The sequence below is a fragment of the Ciconia boyciana genome, chromosome 4 (genome assembly GCF_034638445.1).
Source record: "Ciconia boyciana chromosome 4, ASM3463844v1, whole genome shotgun sequence".
Taxonomy (NCBI): domain Eukaryota; kingdom Metazoa; phylum Chordata; class Aves; order Ciconiiformes; family Ciconiidae; genus Ciconia; species Ciconia boyciana.
Genome location: NC_132937.1, coordinates 4,119,098 through 4,138,907, shown reverse-complemented (window position 1 = coordinate 4,138,907; position 19,810 = coordinate 4,119,098). Strand labels below are relative to the sequence as shown.

The 19,810-nt window shown below is 48.0% G+C and overlaps 1 protein-coding gene across 4 annotated transcripts in view; it reads left to right on the top strand.

Moving 5' to 3' along the window:
- The window catches only part of LOC140650931 (E3 ubiquitin-protein ligase UHRF2-like), a 128,953-nt gene that overhangs the window by 23,199 nt on the left and 85,944 nt on the right, over positions 1-19,810 (top strand). For all 4 annotated transcript variants that reach the window (XM_072859822.1, XM_072859823.1, XM_072859821.1 and 1 more), the window contains one exon: positions 17,650-17,892. The gene's annotated coding sequence lies outside the window, so the exon portion shown is untranslated. The remainder of the gene's footprint in view (positions 1-17,649; positions 17,893-19,810) is intronic.

Below are 19,810 nucleotides of genomic sequence, written 5' to 3'. Positions count from 1 at the left end.
CGGTCAATGTGCTGGAGGGCAGGGCTGACGTTCAGAGGGACCTGGACAGGCTGGAGAAACAGGCTGACAAGAACCTCATTAAGTTCAACAAAAACAAATGCCAAGTCCTGCACCTGGGCTGGAATAACCCCGTGCAACAGTACAGGCTGGAGGCTGACTGCCTAGGAAGCAGCTCTGCAGAAAAGGACCTGGGGGTCCTGGTGGACAACAAGTTGAACATGAGACAACAGTGTGCCCTTGCAGCAAAGGAGGCCAACAGCATCCTGAGCTGTATTAGTAACAGTGCAGCCAGCAGTTCCAGGGAAGTGATCCTTTCCCTCTCTTGTCTTGGCACTTGTGAGACCTTATCTGGAGTAGTGTCCACTTTTGGTCTCCCCAGTACAAGAAAGACATGGGCATACTGGAGCAAGCCCAGTTCCTTTGTGTGCCTGGACATGGCTTCCAGGAGGATTTGCTCCCCAACCTTCCCAGATTCTGAGGTGAGTTTGACCGGTCTTTATCTCCTTGGATTCTCCTTCCTGAAGATGGGTGTGATGTTTGCCTTTTCCAGTCATCGGGAACCCTCAGGGTCATCTCGTCTGGTTCCATGGACTTGTGTATGTCCAGTTGGCTGAAGTACTCCCTAACTCAGTCTTCCTCTACTGTGAGTAATACTTCCCTGCCCCAGAGTCTGCCACTAGGCTCAGGGATCTGGGAGACCTGAGGGCCAACCTTACCCGTAAAAAACTGAGGCAAGGAAGGCACTGAGTTCCTTAGTCTTTTTGATGTCCTTAGCTATTAGATTCCAGGCTTCGGTGAGCAGTGGGCACATGTTTTCCTTAGCCTTTCTTTTGCTGATGCTGTACTTATAGAAGCCTTTCTTGTTGCCCTTTACATTTCTTGCTAGTTCCAACTTGTTGTGGTTTAGCCCCAGTCGGCAATTAAGTACCACACAGCCACTCGCTCACCCTCCCCCCTTTGGTGGGATGGGGGAGAGAATCAGAAGAGCAAAAGTAAGAAAACTCGTGGGTTGAGATAAGAACAGTTTAATAATTGGAACAAAATAATAGTAATAATAATAATGAATTGTAATGAGAAGGAAAACAACAAGAGAGAGAGAGGAACAAAACCCAAGGGAGAAAAAAAACCAGTGATACAACCGCTCACCACCCACCGACCGACGCCCAGCCAGTCCCCGAGCAGCGACGGCTACCCCCCGGCCAACTCCCCCCAGTTTATATACTGGGCATGACGTCATATGGTATGGAATAGCCCTTTGGCCAGTTTGGATCAACTATCCTGGCTGTGCCCCCTCCCAGCTTCTTGTGCACCTGGCAGAGCATGGGAAGCTGAAAAGTCCTTGACCAGTGTAAACACCGCTTGGCAACAGCCAAAACATCAGCATGTTATCAATATTATTCTCATACTAAAATCCAAAGCACAGCACTATACCAGCTACTAGGAAGAAAATTAACTCTGTCCCAGCCGAAACCAGGACACAACTCCAGCCAAGCTTTGGCTTTCCTAACTAAATCCTTGCATGCGTCTCCATATTCCTCCTGGGTAGCCATTCCCTGCTCTCACCTTCTGTGTACTTCCTTTTTGTCTTTGAGCCCAGTCAGGAATCCCCTGTTCATATATGCTGGCCTTCTGCCATGCTTGCTTGACTTCCTGCATGTCTGAGTGTATTATTCTTGTGCTTTGAGGAGGTTGTCTTTTGAGGATCAACCAGCCCTCCTGAGCCCTTTGCCCTTTAGGACAGTCTCTCATAGTATCCTGCCAAGCAGGTCCTTTAACAAGCCAAAACCTGCTCTCCTGAAGTCCAGGGTTGTTATTTTGCTATGTGTCTTGCTCCGAATGTCCATAACTCCGAAGGTCCCCCCCTTCCTCCTTCTTCCCCCAGCTTTTATTGCTGAGCGTGACGTCATATGGTATGGAATATCCCTTTGGTCAGTTGGGGTCAGCTGTCCCGGCTGTGTCCCCTCCCAACTTCTTGTGCACCCCCAGCCTACTCGCTGGCAGGGCGGTGTGAGAAGCAGAAAAGACCTTGATGCTGTGTAAGCACTGCTCAGCAATAACTAAAACATCCCTGTGTTATCAACACTGTTTTCATCACAAATCCAAAACATAGCCCCATACAGGCTACTATGAATAAATTTAACTCTATCCCAGCCAAAACCGTACACCCAGGCATCACCTGTGTTGGTCTGTTCTCTGATTTGTACCCACATTCTCTTGACTGGCTCCTCCCCTGCTCCAGGGCAAAGCTGCGTGTGTTTGAGCTACTCCTTTGCACAGAGCACAACCCCTCCCTGCCTCTTGTCCAGCCTGTCCTTTCTGAAGAGCTTCATCCATCCATGGCTGCACTTCATTTATGTGACCTATCCCCCACATCTCTGTAATCCCAATGAGAACAGAGCCCTGCAACCGTGCCCAGAATATTGATTTCTCTTGGTTTTGTCGTGTGTCCCCCCTCCATGCTGCATGCATTTATGTGCAGGCACTTGAGATGGGCTCCCACTTGTGCTGCTTTCACAGGGAAAGTGAGGGCCTACCTGTCCCCTGGGTACTTTCTCCATGCCCCTGTTCCTTTATTTCTCTTCAGGCTTTGGTCATCATGACCCGTCAGACCTAGTTCAAAGTCCTCCTCCCCAAGTTGGCAAAGATGCCCCACTTTGTCAGGTGGTTCTTGTTCCTTCTCAGCAGTCCTCATCAATCAATTAGGATCCCATGGACACTAGCTGTGCAGCCAGGTGTTAACCTATAGGATGCATCTGCTCCTACCAGAGCCTTTTCCCTTCACCTGCAGTATCGAGAAGAACACCTGGGCTCCCATGTGCTTCACCCTTGTTCCCAGACCTCTGTTGTCACTCGTGATTTGCTCTAGGTCTCTTTTTGCAGCGTTACCAGCATCCACACAAATGAGCAGTAAGGGGTAATAGGTCAAAGGACTGGACGAGCCTTGGCAGCCTCTCTGTAGTATCCTGTATCTGGGCCTTCAGCAAGCAACAAACCTCCCGTGACAGATCCTTTCCTACAAGAAGACAGAACCAGGCTCTTCACAGTGGTGCATGATGGGAGGATGAGAGGCAATGGGCATAAGCTGAAACAAGAGAGGCTCTGACTGAATATAAGGAGAAAACTTTTTCACAATGAAGTCAATCAAGCAGTAGAGCAGGTTGCCCAGAGGGGTTGTCCAATCTCTGTCTTTGGATGTTTTCAAGACTTGACTGAATAAAGCCCTGAGCAACCTGGTCTGAATTTAGTGTTGACCCTGCTTTGAGCAGGATGTTGGACTAGGGCCCTTCTGAGGTCCCTTCCGAGGTCCCTTCCAACCTGAATTATTCTATGATCCTATGTCTGGTCAGCAGATGGGTCCCCTGCAGAAGGGAGACTCCAACTGCAGTCACCCAATGTTCCCTCTTGGTGCTAATGCACAGTTCTATTGGGTGTATCGTGGTAAGGTTTTGGTAGCCAGGGGTGGGACTGCAGGGGTGGGTGGCTTCTGTGAGAAGAGACCAGGGGCTGCCCTGTGCCAGACACAGACGGTTCCAGCCGGCTCCGCAATGGACCCACCGCAGGCCAGAGCTGAGCCAATCAGCGAAGCTGGTGGCACCTCTATGAAAGCATATTTAAGAAAGGGCAAAACACCTCATGGCAGAGAGAGGAGTGAGGAAAAAAGTGTGAGAAACATCCCTGTGAACACCAAGGGCAGAGAAGGAGGGGGAGGAGGTGCTCCAGGTGCTGGAGCAGATATTCCACTGCAGCCCATGGAAGAGACCACGGTGGAGCAGGTATTTCCCTGCAGCCGGTGGAGAGGAGCCACGCTGGAGCAGGGGAAAAGTGTGAGGAGGAAGGAGTGGCAGAGACAAAGTGTTATTAACTGACCGCAACCCCCAAATCCCCATATCCCTGCGCTGCTCGGGGGGTGGGGAGGTGGGTGTAGAGGAGTCAGGAATGAAGGAGTGAAGTTGAGCCTGGGTGGGATGGGGGAAAGATGTTGTTTTAATTTTTGTCTTTGTTTCTCACCATCCAACTCTATTTTAATTGGCAAGAAAATTAAATTTAATTTTTCCCCAAGTCAAGTCTGTTTTGCCCGTGACGGTAATTGGTAAGTGATCTCCTGTCTTTATCTCGACCCACAAGCTTTTTCATCTTATTTTCTCCCCTGTCCTGTTGAGGAGGGGAGTGAGAGAGCGGCTGGGTGGGCACCTGGCAGCCAGCCAAGCTCAACCTACCACAACAGTTCGGGCCCAGCTGGCTCTGAAGCCTCCCTCAGAGCTGGTTTCTCCTCTTTGACTACCAAGGTACTCTACCGGTTCTGTAAACTCAGATCTGCAGGTAGAGAAGGAGCCTTTCTCCTGCTGCCAGAAGTCACAAGCTTCCAACTCCCCACCCACACACACACGCACACACTTGGGCATGTCCATCCTGCTCTCATTCAAGCATAACCGCTAGCAATCCCTCCTTCCTTGCATCATGTGGCTCAGGCTCTCGCCTCTACAGAGTCTCTGTGAAGACCCTGTCCATCTCCTGCTCATCCTCCTCGATGCTACACAGCCTGCTCCCTCCTCCCATAGCTCCTTCACCTGCTGACTCAGTGCCTCGACCAGGGCATGTCTCTCACAGGTGATGCCACCATCACCCTCAATCCCAGGGAGAGGCCCCAGGCACTCCCTGCAGCCCCAGACCTGGGCAGCTGCATCCTCCCTCCAGGGCTCTGTGTCTGAGTCTAGCTCTCTGCCATACCAGGGGTACTTGCTCCACCCAGTGCTGGGGACCGAGCCCTGTGGCACATCACTGCCATTGTCACGCAGCTTTAAGCAGTCCCTATACTCTCTCTGGAGCAGTTTCTGGGCCTCCTTTGCGCCCCATGCTGTGCCAGCTGCCAAGTCTCTTAGCTGTGCTCTGCAAACTTGCTTAGTGGTTAAATAGGTGCTCCCCTGTAGCAGATAAGTTTAGTCTGACCAGTTTTGCTGTTGTTTTAGTCTATCTATTAGGGAGCTAGTTATCTGGCTCTTTTGGTCTTTGTTACTGAATTGGTCCTCCAGGGATACACTTCGAGGTGTGCTTTGACAGCAAGTTTACTGCTTGACAAAATACACAATATCAGCAGCTTTGACATATGTAGTATGGCAATGAAGAAATTTTTCTGATAGTTGTGATGGTATACGTATCATCATGACTGCCGAATGAAATGGCGGTACCTTCTGTATCTCCATTAGGTGGTTATACATCAGTCCAATAACTTGCATAGAAAATACTGCATACATTGGACTCCTAGTCTAGACAATCGAGGATTAAGCTCTTAGGTGCTTTGAAATTTTGCTTGTCACTTGCTGTGCCTGTGAATTAAGGCATATTAGCGCAAATATTTTTATCAACTATTTTTTCCTTAGCAAAAACTAAGGACTTTAAAATATTTGCCTTTTCTTGCATGATTTGAATATTTTCATTCCTGTCCAGCCCAGACAGTAGTAATCAAGCAACTTGGGAAGAGAATAAGTACTTCGAAGTATTTCTAAAAGAAGAAATAAAAAAATGTTAGCTGAAGTTTGAGACTGATATCTATATTTAGTAGTCTTCCAAAGTATTTTGCTCTGTAGCACTTTCCAAATGGACTAGTTCCCGCTCATATATATGGGCACCAAAGAATAATTATAATGACATGGTATCAGGAATTAGCCACGGTTCTGGGAGAAGTATAGCTGGACTACAGTAGCGTTGTTCATTGGCTAATTAGCATCGCTGCCAGAGCTACTTAACTCTACTGGAAACTACATTGCACTAATACAACTATATTGTTCTATTTCCAGCACTAACTTGGAGTGTCTGTACTGTACTCCGTTGTGTGGTGGAGATGGGCTATATATTTTTTTTATTCTTGCTTGCACCTTATTCTTTTCTTTTGTGCAAGGAAGGCCTTCCTCAGATTAGATGGCAGTCTGGCATCATCTTTACAACATATGACCTTATATGTTGCTTGCCTTTCTTAGTTTTGTTTTCTATTCTGACATCTTTTAGAGTTTACTGATGTTTCTTTAATTTCTTTATTGTATGGCTCTTTGCATGTTAGATATATGAGCTACTTAAGTATTTATTGTCTTTCCTCTTACCCCTCAGGCCCTTCTCATTTCAAGGTTCTCTTTCCTAAGAAATAAGATGGAGTCTATTGGGTCTCTTTCCTGTAAATATCTATGCTGTATACTTGCACATAATATTTTTCTTTTGCTTCTGAATGTATGCTGTTTAATTTATTTGGTGATAATTTGTTCTGTATTCTTACCAATGAGTTTGCAGTAGTGGTTTGGGCTGAAATCTTGGAGCATTTTTGCATGACTCACTTACTTAAGCAAACTTCCATGGTAACTGAATATTATCCTGAACTGCATACTGCTACAGCTTTAAGTTTAGGTATTGTTAATGGCTTGTTTCTTATGAAGACTGATAATAAGCTTCTGTTGCAGTGAAAATAAGGGTATAGCTCCTCCAGACGTTTCAAAGGAAAGCAGAGGTAATGTGACAGTAAAATAGCTCAGAATGTTTCAAATTATCAAGGGCAAGCCCAGCAGAGGGCCACCAAGATGGTCAGGGGGCTGGAGCACATGACATGCCAACGAGAGGCTGAGAGCTGGGTTTGTTCAGCCTTCAGAAGAGAAGGTGCCAGGAGACGTTATTTCTGTCTGCAACTACCTGACCAGAGGATACAGAGAAAACGGAGCCAGACTCTTCTCGGAGGTGCACAGGGATAGGATGGGAGGCAACGGACACATGTTGGAACATGGGAAATTCTGATTAGATATTAGGAGTTTGTTTGTTTGTTTGTTTTAACCATGAGGGTGTTCAAATACTGGAACAGGAGCCCAGAGAAGCTCCTTTGATCTTCTTCTGAACCCCACCGCCACACACACACACACTCTCTCTCTCTCTCTCTACTATAATACCTGCATCTAACAATGAAGATGAAACTACATAGAGAGTGTAGTAGAGGGGGTTTTGTTTGTTTTTAAACTTTAGAAGAATAGGTGATGGCAAATCTTAATCTGCCCAGGCCTTACATGCTCCCTAAAACAGAGTTCTTGAACAGAAAAGACATAAGGATAGATAGCTTCAAGTTGAATAAGAAAACTTTGGTTAAGGGTCCTTTATAGAAGTTATCCACACTAAACCCATCATAAAGAACGTTATTTTGAATAAATTAAAGGAACCTAGAACTCCCCATTGGGTGCCCACATAAGCGAAGTTCAGTGGAGCTTTTAGAATTTCTACTATACTCAATCTCATGATTTATGTACAGAACTTGCTCTTCCTGCCATGCAAGAACATTGCTGGGATTGTCACTTCCATCTAACCTTTTCCAGAAGTTAAGGAGTTCAGGATTTTTGATTCCTTGAGCACACAGCAGGAGAGTTCCCTGTTGAACATGCTCAATGAAGGCTTTCCTCCGGTCAAAAGTTGCATCAAGTAACTGTCTTGTACAGAAGTATAGCACTTGGCCAATGCATTTACCTGGCCAAGAGCTATATTTCTGTTCCTTTCAAGGGTGCTTCAGAGGAGTCCTAGAGTAACAGAGCTGCAATAAAGAATATCACCAGAAAACCAAATCAAAAAGTTGTCGGTATCCACCTATAGTATATAAACAGAGCATGATCCCAACATCAAATTGAACACCACAGGTCTAGTCACCTAGGCTATGTATTTGGACATACCTGCAAACAGCTTTTACAACTCAGAAAGTTAAGTGAAAATTTTAAACCAGCTTTTATGAATGTAACAGTCATTCTTGGAAGAAAAAAGCACCCTGTTAGGTTATGTGATTAAAAAAAGCTTGTCTCCAGAGGAACAATGGCAGGTGGGGGAACCTGAAGAACAATCTGCCCAGGCCTATCGCAGGAGAGCCATCAGCCCATCAAAGGCTCATCTCCACACACACAGGAGGGAGCACAGAGGCACAATGGCAGGCAGGGGAACCCCAACATAGTCAGAGTAAGGGACGCCCTGCCCCGGCTCCTCCCAGGGCTGTCCCAGGAGAGCCTCAGCCCCACTGTCATTGTCCAGGGGTGACACCCATCAAAACGGTGTCAAGATGGTGACGGTTGGACTCGATGATCTTAAGGGTCTTTTCCAACCTAAATGATTCTATGATTCTAAGATGAGTCAATGGGAGAGGCTCTCTGGATCACCTCACAGACCGGGGGGGGGTACTGCCTAGGGAATATGGGACACATTATGGGATGCAGGGGAAGAGCATTTTGGGATCACACAAGACTTATTATGGGATGCTTAGGGGAGGAAGCAAAGGCAGGAGAAGGGAGGGATCTAGGTGGTTTGGGGAAAAACAAGCACGGGAAAACAGAGGGGCTGGTCACAGGTAAACAGATGGTCGGTCAGTATGCTTGTCTGGCCATACCCTGCACCTGATCAGCACAGTCTGCCTGTCTTCTCATTAAAATCCATTTTAACTCTTTTCCTGGATGAGGGAACTCTCTATTCTGTGTGTACATGTGTGCATGGAGGCTTAAATGCTAGCAACTAGGGTCAGACCACGGGTCATAGGGCCCATGTGTCTGGGTTGCCAGCAACTGGAGCGAGTGAGGGCACGCATGTTGGTGCGTGACCACCTAACTAGCCGGCAAGTGGGTTAAGTAGCTTGGGAGCCAGGTATGCATGTGTGCCCCTGGGGATGAGACAACCAGAGGAGTTGGCTACTGGAGGGACCAGGGTGTTCAGGCCAACTGCTGGAGAGACCGTAGGGTCTGGGGGTTGACTAAGAGACCCCTTTATACACGTGTCTGTGCATGAGACAACTGGGGAGAGCGAGGATGCAGCCACTGGATGGACTGAGTGTCTATGTCCAGTTATTGGAGGGATCCACAGCACATGTATCTGTGTTGGGGTGTGTTAAGGGAGGTCTGTACCAGCAGCTGGAGTAGGGCTATGGGCCTCGGGGGCTCATATGTCCAAGTACCAGCAACTGGGGAGACCAGGGATCCAGGGGCCAGCTACTGCATAGGCTGAGTGTCTAAGCCCAGCTACTGGAGGGATCCACACGGCATATATGTATATATTTCCTACTAACAGACCTTCATGCTGATCAGTCAGAGAGGGGAACAGGACGAGGCCATTGGTGTTGGTTGGGTTTGTGAGAATGCTGAGTGTTTCTGCCTGTGTTGATCTGTGTGACCAGCCGTGTGTACATGTATGCATGTTGCATATGTGTGAGGCCTACTGGGAATACAGGCTCAGTCTCGCTACTGGTTGGACCTGGGGGTATGGAGCTGCGGCAGCCTCGCCTCCATCAGACTACCAGATTCAGCAACCCCTAACACACACGGGTTTAGGAAATGTCAAAAGCCTTTAGGTAGACTATATTGGCCCATGACAAGTATCCACAAGCTAAATGGCTGAAAAGTTTTTGCTTATGCTTTCAACACTGAAGGGCACCTGACCTCGATGCCGGGGAAGGTTATGGAGCAGATCATCTTGCGTGCCATCACACGGCATGTACAGGACAACCAGGCGATCAGGCCCAGTCAGCATGGGTTTGTGAAAGGCAGGTCCTGCTTGACTAACCTGATCTCCTTCTATGACAAGGTGACCCGCTTAGTGGATGAGGGAAAGGCTGTGTTTTCCTGGACTTTAGTAAAGCCGTTGACACCGTTTCCCGCAGCATTCTCCTGGAGAAACTGGCTGCTCATGGCTTGGACGGGCGTACTCTTCGCTGGGTAAAAAACTGGCTGGATGGCCGGGCCCAAAGAGTTGTGGTGAATGGAGTTAAATCCACTTGGTGGCTGGTCACAAGTGGTGTTCCCCAGGGCTCAGTATTGGGGCCAGTTCTGTTTAATATCTTTATCAATGATCTGGCCGAGGGGATCGAGTGCACCCTCGGTAAGTTTGCAGACGACACCAAGTTGTGCGGGAGTGTTGATCTGCTTGAGGGTAGGAAGGCTCTACAGAGGGATCTGGACAGGCCGGATCGATGGGCCGAGGCCAATTGTATGGGGTTCAACAAGGCTAAGTGCCGGGTCCTGCACTTGGGTCATAACAACCCCATGCAACGCTACAGGCTTGGGGAAGAGTGGCTGGAAAGCTGCTCAGCAGAAAGGGACCTGGGCCTGGGGGTGTTGGTCGACAGCCGGCTGCATATGAGCCAGCAGTGTGCCCAGGTGGCCAAGAAGGCCAATAGCATCCTGGCTTGTATCAGAAATAGCGTAGCCAGCAGTGTGCCCAGGTGGCCAAGAAGGCCAATAGCGTCCTGGCTTGTATCAGAAATAGCGTGGCCAGCAGGACTAGGGAAGTGATCGTCCCCCTGTACTCGGCACTGGTGAGGCCGCACCTCGAATACTGTGTTCAGTTTGGGGCCCCTCACTACAAGAAAGACTTTGAGGTGCTGGAGTGCGTCCAAAGAAGAGCAACGAAGCTGGTGAAGGGTCTAGAGAACAAGTCTTATGAGGCCCAGCTGAGGGAACTGGGGTTGTTTAGCCTGGAGAAAAGGAGGCTGAGGGGAGACCTTATTGCTCTCTACAACTACCTGAAAGGAGGTTGTAGCGAGGTGGGTGTCGGTCTCTTTTCACAAGTAACGAGAGGAAACAGCCTCAAGTTGCGCCAGGGGAGGTTTAGATTGGATATTAGGAGAAATGTCTTCACCGAAAGGGTGGTCAAGCATTGAACAGGCTGCCCAGGGAAGTGGTTGAGTCACCATCCCTGGAGGTATTTAAAAGACATGTAGTCATGGCGCTTAGGGACATGGTTTAGTGGTGGATTTGGTAGTATTAGGTTTATAGTTGGACTCGATGATCTTAAGGGTCCTTTCCAACCTAAATGATTCTATGATTCTAAGGCAAAGCTGGATGAATCAAGGCTTGGGATACAGTAGCTGAAGGGAACATTTTAGGATTCTAGGAGCTTTAAACATAAATATGAACCATATCTGGAGCACTATATGCAATGTTAAGCTTTAAAACACATTTGTACCAGATCCATTTCCTGAAGTACAGTTATCTCAACTCTCACCAAACTGAAAATTAAATAAAAGGGAATTCAGGGGCTGACTATACGAGGGAAATTATCGTCTTTACATGAATTGTAGTGGCTAAGACGTGCTCTCTTAATGTGTTCACAGTTCCAGAAGACCCACTATATCCGCAAGCAGCGCTACTTATGACAGATGTTCCAACTCACATATAGGCTGCTCTATCAAAAAGCATTTATCTCTAGATCCATTGCGCAGTCAAAAATAGATTCTTGTCCTATTGTTTTCTATTTGGCATTCATGACTGATTCCCCCTAGTTCTCCCATTCTCCTTGCTGCTGGGATTTCTTGCAAAAAACAGATTCTAATAATAACAGAGAATCATAGAATGGTTTGGGTTGGAAGGGACCTTTAAAGATCATCTAGTCCAACCCACTGCCGTGGGCAGGGACATCTTTCACTAGATCAGGTTGCTCAAAGCCCCGTCCAACCTGACCTTGAACACTTCCAGTGATGGGGCATCCACAACTTCTCTGGGCAACCTGTTTTCCAGTGTCTCACCACCCTCATCGTAAAGAATTTCTTCCTTATGTCCAATCCAAATCTACCCTCCTTCAGTTTAAAACCGCCGCCCCTTGTCCTGTCACTATAGGCCCTGGTGAAAAGTCTCTCTTCATCTTTCTTAGAAGCCCCCTTTATATATTGAAAGGCCACAGTAAGGTCTCCCCGGAGCCTTCTCTTCTCCAGGCTGAACAACCCCAACTCTCTCAGCCTTTCCTCATAGGAGAGGTGTTCCAGCCCTCTGATCATTTTCGTGGCCCTCCTCTGGACCCACTCTAACAGGTCCATGTCTTTCTTGCGCTGGGGACCCCAGAGCTGGATGCAGTACTCCAGGTGGGGTCTCACGAGAGCGGAGTAGAGGGGGAGAATCACCTCCCTCGACCTACTGGCCACGCTTCTTCTGATGTGGCCCAGGATACCATTGGCTTTCTGGGCTGCAAGCGCACATTGCCGGCTCATGTCCAATTTTTCATCCACCGGTATCCCCGAGTCCTTCTCCGCAGGGCTGCTCTCAATCCATTCATCCCCCAGTCTGTATTGATGCTGGGGATTGCCCCGACCCAGGTGCAGGACCTTGCACTTGGCCTTGTTGAACTTCATGAGGTTCCCATGGGCCCACTCCTTCAAGCCTGTCAAGGTCCCTCTGGATGGCATCCCTTCCCTCAAGCACCACTCAGCTTGGTGTCATCTGCAAACTTGCTGAGGGTGCACGCAATCCCACTGTCTATGTCGTTGATGAAGATATTCAACAGTATTGGTTGAATATTCAACAGTATACGGACCCCTGAGGAACACCACTTGTTACCGGTTTCCATTTGGACATTGAGCTATTGACTGTAACTCTGGATGCGACCATCCAGCCAGTTCCTTATCCATCTAACAGTCCATCCATCAAACCCATATCTCTCCAATTTAGAGGCAAGATTGTTGTGGGGGACCGTGTCAAAGGCCTTACAGAAGTCCAGGTAGATGACATCCGTAGCTCTTCCCTTGCCCACCGATGCAGTCACTCCATCGTAGAAGGCCACCAGATTAGTCTGGCATGATTTGCCCTTGGTGAAGCCATGAAGCTCTCAACCTGTGTACTGCTGTTTTTCAAAGACAGCTCTGTGCAATCAATCCATTTTTTTCGTAGAGGGCAACCCCCCCTCACCTTTCCTTCCTTGCCTGTCCCTCCTCAACAGTTTATAGCCATCGATTGCAGTGCTCCAGTCGTGTGATTCATTCCCACCAAGTTTCAGCGACAGTGACAAGATCATAGGTTTCCAGCTGCACAGTGGCTTCCAGCCCCTCCTGTTTGTTACCCACGCTGCGTGCATTGGTATAGAGACACATCAGTTGGACTGTCGACTGTCTCACCTTTTTGGCGGAACCTTTTTGGAGGGTTGGGGGACATTCCTCACTACTCCAGTAGGTGCGCTCATCCACCCTGTTGCTTGTGAGTACACAAGTGTCACGGCTTTGAACCCCACCCCCAAGTTCGTTGGTTTAAAGCACGATTCACTAAGTCAGCCAATCTGCCAGCGAAAATTCTCCTTCCTCTTCTAGATAGGTGGATCCCATCTCTCCCCAATAGGCCGTATTCATCGAAGAACATCCCGTGATCATAGAAGCCAAAGCCCTGGTGACGACACCAGCCACCAAGCCAGGTGTTGATCTGCATGATGCGTCGACTTCTGCCCGCACCCCTATCCCTAGCTCGCAAGATAGAGGAGAAGATCACTTGGGCCCCTGTCCCCTTCACTTGTGCCCCCAGGGCTCTGAAGTCCTGCTTGATCTTGCCCAGGCTATGCTTTACTGTGTCACTGGTGCCCACCAATGGGGATAGCAGGGGAAGAAGAAGTAGGGGATAGCAGTCTGCGCTTTTAACCAGTTGTGGCGGTCTCTCTGTGACATCCCGGATCTTGGCTCCTGGCAAGCAGCAAACTTCCCTTGACTGTATATCAGGCCGACTGTCGTGGTTTAACCCCAGCCAGCAACTAAGCACCACACAGCCGTTGCTCACTCCCCCCTGGTGGGATGGGGGAGAGAATCAGAAGAGTAAAAATGAGAAAACTCGTGGGTTGAGATAAAGAGAGTTTAATAGGTAAAGCAAAAGCCGCGCACGCAAGCAAAGCAAAACAAGGAACTCATTCACTACTTCCCATCGGCAGGCAGGTGTTCAGCCATCTCCAGGAAAGCAGGGCTCCATCACGTGTAACGGTTACTTGGGAAGACAAATGCCATCACTCCGAACGTCCCCCCCTTCCTTCTTCTTCCCCCAGCTTTTATTGCTGAGCGTGACATCATATGGTATGGAATATCCCTTTGGTCAGTTGGGGTCAGGTGTCCTGGCTGTGTCCCCTCCCAACTTCTTGTGTACCCCCAGCCTATTCGCTGGTGGGGTGGTGTGAGAAGCAGAAAAGGCCTTGACTCTGTGTAAGCACTGCTCAGCAGTAACTAAAACATCCCTGTGTTATCAACACTGTTTTCAGCACAAATCCAAAACATAGCCCCATACAGGCTACTAAAAGAAAATTAACTCTACCCCAGCCAAAACCAGCACACCGACAGATGGGTGCCTTGGTGCCTCTCAGCAGAGAGTCGCCCACTACTAGCACTAGCCGCTTCCTTTTGCGGCTTTTAGTGTGTGCAACTGGTGCGGTTTCTCCCTGTGAGTCTTGCTCATTGGCTTCATCCGCTGCCAAGACTTTCTATCTGTTGCTGGTTGGTACATACGAGGAAATGGGGGAAGTGATATCCTGCTGCCACGAGTTACCAGAGACCATTGGTGAAACACTGGAACAGGTTGCCCAGAGAGGTGGTAGATGCCCCATCCCTGGAAACATTCAAGGTCAGGTTGGACGGGGCTTTGAGCAACCTGATCTAGGTGAAGATGTCCCTCCTCATTGCAGGGGGGTTGGACTAGATGACCTTTAAAGGTCCCTTCCAATCCAAACCATTCTATGATTCTATGGCACCTCCTTCTCCAAGGTGCTGTCTGTTTGCTGTTGACGCTTTGTCTGGTAGTCCTTGGAGGTCAGTGCCATGGAGCCCTAATATTTCTTCTTGCAACGCCTCAAACAGTACTCTGTTTCTTGTTCCCCCTCCCTAATACAGCATAACCTGCTGACTTCCTCCTGCAGCTCCTCCACCTGCTGCCTGAGTGACTCCACCAGAGCACACCTTGCACAGGTGGAGCTTGCACCCTCCTCCACCCAGGAGTGTGGGGTACAGACTTTACAGCCCTCCACCTGGACAGCAGCTTCCTGACAGCAAGCCCTGTCTGGGTGGCTGCCTCCACTCATCCCAGGCTAGCCTGGCTAGATAGATGGGCTCCCAGCTGCTGCAGAGCACAGCCCTCACCTAGTCTCTGCCACCGTGCTTCCGATGATCTCAAAGTACTGCCTAATAAGCCCTTCTAATTCCCTGGAGACCTCAAGCTGCTGGGTAGGCTTGCACAGCCAACAGCTAGCTGGGGTGACCATCGGGGCTGCAGCCTAAGCCTGCGGGTGAGCAGAGCAGGCAGCATCCTGACAACTGGTAGAGTGCGCCGCCCTTCTCGCGCGAACTGCCGCGCCGCTCCCCTCAGGGGCCGCTCCCTGTTTGCATCGCCCTGGTCGCTGGCGCTCCCTAGGGGCCAGTTATATGCGGCTTCCCGCGATTTGAACTGGCCGCGGGGACCGCCGGCACCGGCCGACTCTCGCCCGCCCCTCTCGCGAGACCTGTCGCCTGCCAGCCAGTCCCTCCACACACACAACCCAAGGGTGCTGGGGCCCAGAAACCCCCTCAAACACCCCCCGGGGACCTCACAAGCCTCGCACTCTTCTCAGCACGCGGCAACAACTGCTGCTGCCACTGCTAGCATTGGCTTCCCGTGTTTTGGACTGGCCACGGAACTGCCAGCATCCACATCTTTAACATCCATCAGTCTCTTTCTTACAAATATTAATTACAGCAAACGTTTAGCTTCCTGAGGTGAAACAAACTTGATCTTGCTGGATGAGAAATACTTCAGGTCGCTTGTCGTCAGTGTTTTTCACCATTTACATACAGAGACAAAGTCCTCAGTGAAAGCAGAGCCCAAATACAAAGGGACTGACATTTTAAAACCATGCATTTATATTGCTTGGCACTAGAAACACTTCTAACAAAACTCTGTGCAAATTGATGTCCTGCCATCAATTACATGTTCCCAAAGATTCAGGGTTAACTTTTTATTTCTTAAAAGCTTAGACTTCTTGGGTTGATGTTGAGAAGACTGGATAGATCAGGATGACAGGTCATTCCCTTATTTTAAGGGGGATAATTTTCTTTCTGTTGTGTCAGCAACTGGACCAAGTGGGGGTCTAAGTGCAACAGGAGTGAGGAACATGGGTCAGAGGGCCCGTGTGTCTTTTTACACTCCGGCTGATATAATTCTCATGGAGAGCAGGATCTGGCTTGTATCTTTCCAACTCTTGTCGTTACTCTTATCCTTTTTCTTAATTATCTGTAGTTTTAACATTTGGGATAATTATATTAGTTGGTAATGTTTTCTCTTTTAGTGGACTAAATTCATAATAACAACTTCTTATATTTGTAATTGTACTGGTTTGGGCTGGGATAGAGTAAAATTTCTTCATAGTAGCCTGTATGGGGCTATGTTTTGGATTTGTGGTGAAAACAGTGTTGATAACACAGGGATGTTTTAGTTATTGCTGAGCAGTGCTTACACAGCATCAAGGTCTTTTCTGCCTCTCACACCGCCCTGCCAGCGGGTAGGCTGGGGTGCACCAGAAGTTGGGAGGGGACACAGCCGGGACAGCTGACCTCAACTGACCAAAGGGATATTCCATACCATATGACGTCACGCTCAGTATATAAAGCTGGGGGAAGAAGAAGGAAGGGGGGGACGTTTGGAGTTATGGGGTTTGTCTTTACAAGTAACCGTTACACATGATGGAGCTCTGCTTTCCTGGAGAAGGCTAAACATCTGCCTGCCAATGGGAAGTAGTGAATGAGTTCCTTGTTTTGCTTTGCTTGCGTGCGCAGCTTTTGCTTTACTTATTAAACTGTCTTTATCTCAACCCCTGAGTTTTCTTAGTTTTACCCTTCCAATTCTCTCCCCCATCCCACCGGGGGGGAGTCTGCAAGCGGCTGTGTGGTGCTTAGTTGCTGGCCGGGGTTAAACCACGACGGTAATGCTTAAGGATTCTTATTAGAATGTTGTGGGGGACCAAAGGCCTTACAGAAGCCCAGGTAGATGACATCCGTAGCTCTTCCCTTGTCCACCGAAGTAGTCACTCCATCGCAGAAGGCCACCAGATTAGTCTGGCACGTCTTCCGGGAGGATCTGTTTCATGATCTTACCGGGCACAGAGGTGAGGCTGACTGGTCGGTAGTTCCCAGGGTCCTCCTTTTTACCCTTTTTAAAAATGGGCGTGATGTTTCCCTTTTCTCCAGTCACTCGGGACTTCACCTGACTGCCACGACTTTTCAAATATGATGGGGAGTGGCTTGGCAATTACATCAGCCAATTCCCTTAGGACCCTGGGATGCATCTCGTCACGTCCCATGGACTTGTGTACGTTCAGGTTCCTCAGGTGGTCTCGAACCTGATCTTGATCACGATTTGCCCTCGGTGAAGCCATGTTGGCTGTCTCTAATCACCTCCCTCTCTTCCATATGTTTTGACATGTCAATACTAAAGAAGTAACAAACAGTTCTTTTTAGATAAAATCAGGAAAGAACAAGTTATGTAATTACTTAGCTATAATATATACAATACAATCATTATTAAATATATTTTTAAAATCATGTTTACCCATAGTTATTCTAATAATGGTATAAGAGGCGATGCAGTTTCTATGTGTGATCTGAGTAGAAAATACCTGTGGTGCTTTAAATTCCAGTCCTGTGATTAAAACATCTTGAGTCTGTAAAGCTGCATGTATTTAAGAGATGGCATTGGGCAGAAATCATGAGTCCACTGTGCTTGATCAGTTGCTGTTGAGTTCACTCAAGATACATTATTTTACAGATTTACCTGAAATACGTCTTGTGTCTCTTCAACTTTGAAGCAAATATCGGGTTTTTTAAATTATCCTCTCTAAGAGGAGGGCTACATACTAATATCAAGGTGGAACTTTACCAATATACTGTTTTTTTTTTGACAGCTGGAAGATGGACACACTTTATTTGACTACGATGTTGGACTAAATGACATAGTTCAGCTTTTGATACGCTCTGAATCTGAAGCTCCTACCACTTCTGTGACAAATCAGAGTGGAGAGGTCAATCCCTGTGCTGTTTCCAACTGTAAAAACAAAGTCAAAAGAGCAGCAAGTAGCAGATCACCGAATCAGCCATCTACATCAGCTCACTTGTTTCTTATAGATCCTGGCATTGGATTGTACAAGGTATGTGCAAGTTTTGAAAGCAGGGGCCTTATCTTGCATCTATCACTTTAATTTTATTGCTTATGCAGGCCTGTATCTTCAAACAGTTTTTTTTCATGACTAGCTTTATGTCAGTGGGACTGAGAGAGTCGAGATTAGTTTGCACCGTGCAGATTAAAATAAATCTTAAACTGGTTAACAAATCATTTAGTTAGAAACTAAAACTGGTTGAACACTGGAAAAGGTTGCCCAGAGAGGTGGTGGAGTCTCCATCCTTGGAGATATTCAAAACCTGACTTGGACACGGTCCTGGGAAACCCATTCTAGCTGACCCTTCTTGAGCAGGGAGGTTGGACTAGGTGATATCAAGAAGTCCTTCCAACCTAAATGATTCTGTGATTCTGTGAACAGATGCAATTGGAATATATTATTAGCTAAGGCATTCTGCTTTCCAAACCTAGCGTACAGGTGGAACATATTCAGAGACCCTAAGGACCTAAGGAGGTAATTTGTTTAAAATTATTGCAAGGTAACTTAAACAGTGATTATTTCATCACTGATCTATAATTTCCAACATCATCTCTACCACTTCGTTAAAATAGATTCAAAATTGGCTACCCTTTTATAGACAGCTTGCATTAAGGAGAGGAACACTACCATCAGCAAGTTGATATATATGTGTGTCTATGTGTATACATAATTATTTCTATAGTTGAAGCTTGAGAACAAAGTAGCAAGTATTGGGGGCCCTGGTGGAATTCATGGTCTTGAGGGATGTGGGCTGGATGAAGAGGGAAGTCAAGACACTGAATTTTAGGAGAGCAAACTTTCAGTTGTTTAAGGAATTAGTGGATGGGACCCCCTGGGAAATTGCCCCCAAGGATAAAGGAGCTGAACAGAGCTGGCAGCTCTTCAAGGACATTATTCTTACAACGCAAGAGCTATCGATTCCCACATGTAAGAAATCAGGCAAGGAAGGCAGGAGAACAGCATGGCTGAGTAAGGACCTCCTGGTCAAACTGAAACACAAGAGAGAAATGCATAGGCAGCGGAAGCAGGGGCACGCATCCTGAGAAGAATATAGGGACGCTCCCTGGATGCGTAGGGATGGGATCAGGAAAGCTATGGCACAGCTGGAGCTGAATTTGGGAAGGGATGTGAAGAATAACAAGAAGGACTTCTACAGGTACGTTGGCCAGAAAAGGAAGACAAAAGAAATTGTACTCCCCTGATAAACAGGACAGGGGATCTGGTGACAGCTGACATGGAGAAGGCAGAGGTACTCAACAATATTTTCCCCTCAGTTTTCAATGGTAATCTCTCTTCCCACATCTCTCGAGTCCCTGAATCTCAGGGCAGGCACTGGGGGAATGAAGTCCCACCCATCGTAGGAGAAGATCAGGTTCGAGACCACCTGAGGAACCTGAACGTACACAAGTCCATGGGACGTGACGAGATGCATCCCAGGGTCCTAAGGGAATTGGCTGATGTAATTGCCAAGCCACTCCCCATCATATTTGAAAAGTCGTGGCAGTCAGGTGAAGTCCCGAGTGACTGGAGAAAAGGGAAACATCACGCCCATTTTTAAAAAGGGTAAAAAGGAGGACCCTGGGAACTACCGACCAGTCAGCCTCACCTCTGTGCCCGGTAAGATCATGAAACAGATCCTCCCGGAAGACGTGCCAGACTAATCTGGTGGCCTTCTGCGATGGAGTGACTACTTCGGTGGACAAGGGAAGAGCTACGGATGTCATCTACCTGGGCTTCTGTAAGGCCTTTGGTCCCCCACAACATTCTAATAAGAATCCTTAAGCATTACCGTCGTGGTTTAACCCCGGCCAGCAACTAAGCACCACACAGCCGCTTGCAGACTCCCCCCCGGTGGGATGGGGGAGAGAATTGGAAGGGTAAAACTAAGAAAACTCAGGGGTTGAGATAA